Raw genomic sequence first — 7,424 nt, 5'->3', positions numbered from 1 at the left:
AACTTCAAATTTTAAAAGTGACATCTCAAAAGTGATATTGAGAATTATGTTTGATTAAAGTCATTTTAATATATTACATTATTAAAAATATAAGAAATATATTTTAATATACTGAGTTGTTATAGTTTTATTTTTAATTATTAAAGGAATTTATAAATCATATCTTCTGGAAGTGATTATTAAAATTAAGGTTTAATCATTCCGAGGTCTCTATTTAGAGTGAGAATCTCAAATAGATCTCTTTTATTTTTCAATTGGGTTCTTATTTTATTAAAATTGTTCTAATTAGACTCGTGTTATTTAATTGGACTCACGACGACGTTCAATAAATGTTGACGTGGCATGCTGATAGTGTTGTTTTAAATGACATGACAAATTCTTAGATGCTTATAGCTGAGTGTGACATGGATTTTTATTTTTTTTAAATTAAAGAAATTGGAAAAAGTTAATTAAACTAAATTGTTAATTGTTTCTAAAAATTAGGGATTTGGTTTGAGAGAGTTTAGGGTTCATTGAACGTCCATTAGTTCTAGAGAAAGAAATTGATGTTTATAGTTGGAGTTCATCTCCTGATCATCGTTGTTTTGATGGAAATAGTGATAGGGACAAAACTGTCATTCCCCACTTCACAAAACCTCATTTTCGTAACTTGTTTATCGACGTAGATCTTTCTCCCCCAAACCTCTCGCGAGCCACCCAAATCGCACCATCAACGAACTCCTTCGTCCTCCATGGAAGCCCACCACTACAAAAATCGTGCAACCACCAAAACCATTAACCCATTCACACCACATCTCATTGGAGCACCACCCGAATCTGTAAAAACAACAACTATGTTGGCCACCATCTTCAATCCTTCATCATCGCACCTTCACCTACAAACCACAAGAACATAACAGAATCGCGTCGCATGAAGAACCACGAATTGCGCTCCTTCGTCAAACCAAGCCTCCACATCAAATCCCTAAAACCCCAAAGAAACAAAAATCCACAATTCATTCGGAACTTTAATCACAAAAAACCCCCTCAAATCATGAGACTAATTCGCAAAGCCATTGTTTATTCTCGCCTCATATTCAAGATTCAATCTGTAGAAAACCAAATCATAAACCAGTAGAAACCCTAGAATCTCTACGCTATCACGATTTAACCATCGAAACCCTCGTGGATCGAAAACCCTAAACCCAAATCCCCAATTTTTCTAATTGACTCCCAAATTTCTGTAAATGAACCCTAAAACCAAATTTCCAATTTCTTTTATTGATTCCCAAATTTCTGTGAATGAACCTTAAAACTAAATCCTTAATTCTAATAAACAAGTTTGTTTAATTAGCTTTTTCCAACATCATTTAAAAACAATGAGCCACGTTATTTAAAAACCAACATTACCATGTCATGTCAACCCAACTATAACGCAATTTAATGGTAAGAGTCTAATTGTAGCAATTTTCACAAAATAAGGACCCATTTGAGGCCGAAAAAAAAGAAAGAGACCAATTTGATATTCCAACACCAAATAGGGACCTCCCGAATGATTAAACCTTAAAATTAAACTTGATTAAATTCAATCAATATGTTAAGACATTATAGGAATACATTTTAATATATTATTTTCTTATATAATGAATGTTTAATGTCGAGGATATTAGTAAAAAATTCAAGGAATTTATATTTGATAAATATTTTTAGACTTAATAAGTAAAAAAATGTTTTAAGAAAACTTTAGAATTTGTAAAAATATCAACTAGAAAATGTAATGATGAAAACATGGAGTTATAAGATTGACTTAGTGGTAAAAGTTGGAAAGGAGGATGAGAAAAGATATAGGTTCAACTTTTCTACTAACATTTAGAAACTAAGGTTGATTTAAAGGGTTTGGAAGGGAAAATAAGAGATGTTGTAGGTTCAACTTTTTCACTAACATTTAGAAACTATAAGATTGATTTGTAGGGATGGAAGGGAGGGTGTAGAGGTTGTAAGTTCAATTCTTGAATGTAATCAATGAATATGATATTTTTTTTTTATGATATATATATTGTTGGGAATCCAAGTGTGAGTCTAAGTCCCATATTAGATAGAAATGAGAAGGTAGAGCAATATATAAAGATGAAAGACCCATTAACCCATTGCCTTAAGGTTTTGGGTAAAGAGTGGTGTCGATCCCTTATATAGTTGGCTCAGATGTTATTGGTGTTTGTGTAACCCACAGGGAAACTCCTCCTTGATAGACCCAAAAGTGGTATCAAAATCGATGGTTTGTCTTGGTGACCGGCTCAGACGAGTATAATGATCCCTATACCGAAAGTCTTCCTAGCAAAGTGTATTCAAGTAAGCGAGTTCTGTTAAGATGAACGGCGGTTGGAAAGGGTTACTCGTGGTTGTGGTTGGTTGGGAATGCTTCTGCTGGAGGGGGAATGTACCTATATGGAAGGGACTCGCCCTTAAGGGGGAGATTGTTGGGAATCCAAGTGTGAGTCTAAGTCCCACATTGGATAGAAATAAGAAGGTAGAGCAATATATAAAGATGAAAGACCCATTAACCTATTGCCTTAAGGTTTTGGGTAAAGAGTGGTATCGATCCCTTATATAGTTGGCTCAGATGTTATGTGTGTGTGTGTGTTTGTTTATTTGTTTTGTAGAATAAGTTAGGACTATCTTGGAGAAGGATAACACTACATGGAGTGAATGAGAGACTCATTCTTCAACCTAGACATAGGTGGTGCATTTTTGGAGGAGGCTTGGAGAGCAAGGTTCACCTTTCCTTCTAAAAGGTCAATGGTGCCTAAAGGAGAGGCTTGGAGACCAACCTAGGTCAAGCCTCATGCAAAGAGTCTCCTTTTTTATTATCTAGTTTCTAAAAGAATTTTCTATGTAATTGGTTTTTAGTCCTTAGCTTTGTGTTTTTACTATGAGACCCATTTCCATCACTTATAAAAATGGTTCTTCTAAACTTGTAAAAGGGTTGAATATTTTGGAGTATAAACACTATATTTGACCATTGTTGTGAGAGTGCTCTGTTAGTGGCATATTTTGCTATGAATTCAGTATTGAATTAGAGAAAATATCAACTCTTTCTCATCCTTTTTGCCTTGTAAATCCTAGTTTTCATTTAGTTTAAGAAGTGGTTGCATCCTAAGCTTTAATTAGATAAATTGATCTTTAACCCCTTCATTTATACAAGTGAATTAGTTGGAAGAAGTCTCTGCATCAAATGAAGAGTGCTGCAATCAGAGAAAACAAGAAAACAGCAAAAATATGAAGAACCAGAATTCTGTCAGAGTTAACTAGAGCGCCCTTTTTCCATGGGCGCTGGAGCGGGCTCTGCACCAGGACTGGAGCTAGCTGGAGCGCCCCCTACAAAAGGGCGCTGGAGCGCCCTTTTTCCTGTTTTCGCGCGCTGGAGCGCGGTCTCAAGCGCGCCTGCTGCTGATTTGGCAGATTGGGTTTATTTAACCCCAAATTAGAAGGGCTTTGATATCTTTGGCATCCCAGACACGATTTCTCTCAATTGGAGCGTCCAGAGGCGATCTAGGAGCTGTGGGAACAGCCCTTCTTCATCCTTGGGTCCTCCTCCTTCTTCCATTTCCACCTTTGTTGTAAGATCAAGCTCTCCATTCATGGAGAGCTAGTTTCATTCTTGTTGGGGATTGATGTAACCACGGATCTCTTATGTAATTACAGTTGTTTTGAATGATTATATGTCTCTTTCATTGATTGTTAGTGTTTAATTCCTCTACTTAAAGCTTGTATGAGTAATTCAACCATATCATGATTTTAGGGTTTGCTTGATATTGGGAAATATTGGGTGAATCTAGAACTGGATTAAACACCTAAAGGAAATTGTATCTAGGGATAGAACTAGGACCTTTGGTTGTCTTGAATCTCAATTCTTAAAGCGGATGAACTTGTTAGGTTTTCCAAGGGATTGGAGTTTAAGAAGTAAGTCTAGGCTCTCTCTACCAAGGGATTGGGTTTGAGTAAATTAGAAGATTGACATTGGCTAATTAATGAAGAGGAAGTGATTTTCTATACATAAGAGTGAAGTAGGTGAAATCATCCCCCAACAACATCATTCCATAGCATTTCTAATCTTTCTATTCCTAAGTGTTTGCGTTATCAAAGATCACTTTTACACTTTATGTTTTATCTTTAATTCAATTGCATGAAAACCACAAAAACATGGAATCATTCTTTAGTCTAAATTAGTTAGATATTATACGATTGTCTAGGACACGAGTCTCTTGGGAAACGATATCCGGTCTTACCGGTTTTATTACTTGAACGATTTGGTACACTTGCCAAAGTCTCAACAAGTTTTTGGCGCCGTTGCCGGGGACCCGTGTTAAACTAGACTTTTGTGTGATCTTTAACCGATTTAGACTTTATCTTTTGTGTATAACTTTCTGTTTATTGTATTTATCATTTATATATTTTTTTGAGCTAAATTGTGCTTCGAGCTTGGGTGATTCTAGTGTATGCAGGGAAACATCCGTACAAGGAGGACTGTGTCATCTGAACCACTCCTTGCGGATCCTAAGATTGAGAAAGCAGCTAGAAGGAACAATAGTGACACTAGGAAACGAAAAGCTCTAGCAACACAAGCTGCTCTTGAATCTTCATCTTCTTTCAACAATCAAGACATAGAGTCTTTTGATTCTTCTTCTGTGAACGGGATGGCTGGCGCAGGACCACCTCCTAGGAGAACCATAGGGGACTCAATAACCTACACAAGCCCGAGGAATTTCTCAAGCATTGTGAGGCCCACTATGAGTGACAAGCTGGCAGAAATGAAGCCTGCTCTACTCCAGCTCATCAGTTCAAACCAATTTTCTGGCCTGGACAATGAAGACCCTCATGCGCATTTGGTCACCTTTTATGAGTTGTGTGGCACTATGGGTGTACAAGGGGAGGATGAAGAAGCATTGTACATGAGACTCTTCCCATTTTCTCTGAATGGCAAAGCAAAGGCTTGGCTCCAGTCACAGCCTAATCAAAGTCTTACGAGCTGGGAGGATGTGGAATACAAATTTCTAGCATGCTTCTTTCCACCATCAAAGAGCACAGAGGTGAAGGCTGCCATTGCTACTTTCGTACAAGGAGTAGAGGAACCACTATGTGAAGCCTGGGAAAGATTCAAGTCTTTATTGAGAAAGTGTCCCAGTCATGGATTTAGTCTAGAGATGCAAGTGCAAACTTTCTGTAATGGTTTGCAACCTCATACTAAGATGATACTAGACGCATCTTTTGGTGGTTCAGTACTCTTTAAAACTGCTGATGAAGCCATTGCTGTGATAGAAAATATGGCTTCCACTGACATGCGGAGCCAACATGGGAGAAATCCAGCACAGAGGAGAGGAGTGTATGAACTGAGTGCCCAGGATGCTTTACTTGCACAGAATAAGCTTCTGGCTCAACAAATGGAACTCTTAACTCAACATATGGCCAAACTACCTCAGCAGTTACAAGCAATGCAAGCTCAACCTCAACCACATCATCAAGTAATGAGATGTGATTTCTGTGGAGATAACCACCCCAACGGCCATTGTCAAAGTCCTAGTACGTCCCAACCTGAAGAAGTCAATTATATGGGAAATCAAGGACGGCAACACTTCTTCAACAATCATTTCCCTAATTCTTCCAATCAAGGGTGGAGACAAAATCAAGAAGCTTCTAGCAGTAAAAATCCGTATCAACCTGCCCAGCATTATCAACCTCAAAATGATCGGACTTCAAAGCTAGAAGATACCTTGCAAATGTTCATACAGCAGTCCATCCAAAACCAGAAAAACACTGATGCATCTATAAAGAATCTGGAAGTGCAAGTTGGTCAATTGGCCAAGCAATTAGCAAACCAACAGGGTGGACAATTTACTGCAAATACGCAAGTCAACCCCAAGGAAGAATGTAATGTAATATTCACAAGAAGTGGGAAAGAGGTTGGAAGAAAAGAAGAAGAAAAAGAAAAGCCAGAAGAAAAAGAACAAGAAAAGAATGAAGAGGAAGATCAAGAAATAATTGAAGAAGAGATTGTTGAAGGTGGAGAAGAGAATAAAAAATTTGAAAAAGAGAAAAACCAAAAAGAGAAAGAAATAGTGAAACACCTCCCTTACCCAAAAATCCCATGTACTAAAGAGAAGGAGAAACAGTTGGCTCGGTTCAAGCAAATATTCGATCAACTTGAGATCACCATGCCATTGACCGAAGCACTGCAACAAATTCCTGCTTATGCGAAGTACATGAAGCACATCCTCAGCAAGAAGAAATACTTAGATGAGGAAACAATTGAAGTACAGGGAAATTGCAGTGCCATCATGCAGAAGACTCTTCCTCCAAAATTTAAAGATCCAGGGAGTTTCACCATTCCATGCACTATTGGAAACCACGAGATAGGTAGAGCTCTCGTTGACTTGGGGGCTAGTATCAATCTGATACCCCTATCTATGCTTAAGAAGATTGGTGGTCTTGAAGTCAAGCCTACGAGAATGATGCTGCAGCTGGCGGATAGATCCATCAAGTATCCGTATGGTGTCGTGGAAGATGTGGTGGTCAAAATAGATAAACTCCAATTCCCGGTGGATTTTGTAGTTATGGATATAGAAGAAGATGTCGAGATACCACTCATACTTGGAAGACCTTTCATGAAGACAACTAAGGTTGTCATTCATGTAGAAGAAGGAACAGTGAAATTGAAAGACCAAGATGAGGAGGTGACTTTCAACGTCTTTGGGGTTGAGCAGCAAAATCATGAAAAAGAGACTAGTCTTGAAGCTACAGATGAACTTCTATCAATTACTAGTCTAACAGAGCAAGCTGCCAAGTTGGTAAAAAGGAGCCTTAGTTGTTTATCTCCAAGAGTAAAGGGAGAAGAAGAAGAAAAGGAAGAGGAACTAGTTCACCAAAATCCTGTGATGGCAAGCGATGAACCCAAACCTGGCAAACCAGTGAGATTCAAGAATAGGTTATGGGTCATCAAGAACATAAAGATAAATGGAGTGCTTGAGATAGAGGCTCCATATTCTAGAAGAGTGAAGTTGGTGACTAGGAAATTGCTGAGAGGATGTTGGTGTCATGACAAGAAGAAGCATTCCAACATCAAAAATCAAACTTGAGCTTAATGGTGTCAAGCTAATGACGTTAAACAAGCGCTTACTGGGAGGCAACCCAGCTTTCTAACCCTTTCTCTATGTGTGATTTTGTTATTTGAGTGTGTTTTTATTGTTTGAATTTGCTTTAGAATGTTTTGATTTGATTTGGTTATTTTGGAGCATGTTAGTTTGAATTATAGTTTATGTGTGTTAATGGTCCACTAGTGTCAGTTGAGTTTTATTGTGATTTGAGAGGATTGAGAATTAGTCAATCTGTTTTAATGTGTTTTTAATTTTGATTGAGTTTGTTTTAAGTTTATTTGTTGAGTTTAGGTTTGT

This window comes from Vigna angularis, chromosome 2 (assembly GCF_016808095.1).
Source record: "Vigna angularis cultivar LongXiaoDou No.4 chromosome 2, ASM1680809v1, whole genome shotgun sequence".
Taxonomy (NCBI): domain Eukaryota; kingdom Viridiplantae; phylum Streptophyta; class Magnoliopsida; order Fabales; family Fabaceae; genus Vigna; species Vigna angularis.
The sequence above is the reverse complement of the archived record's forward strand: the minus strand, read 5'-3'. Positions refer to the sequence as shown.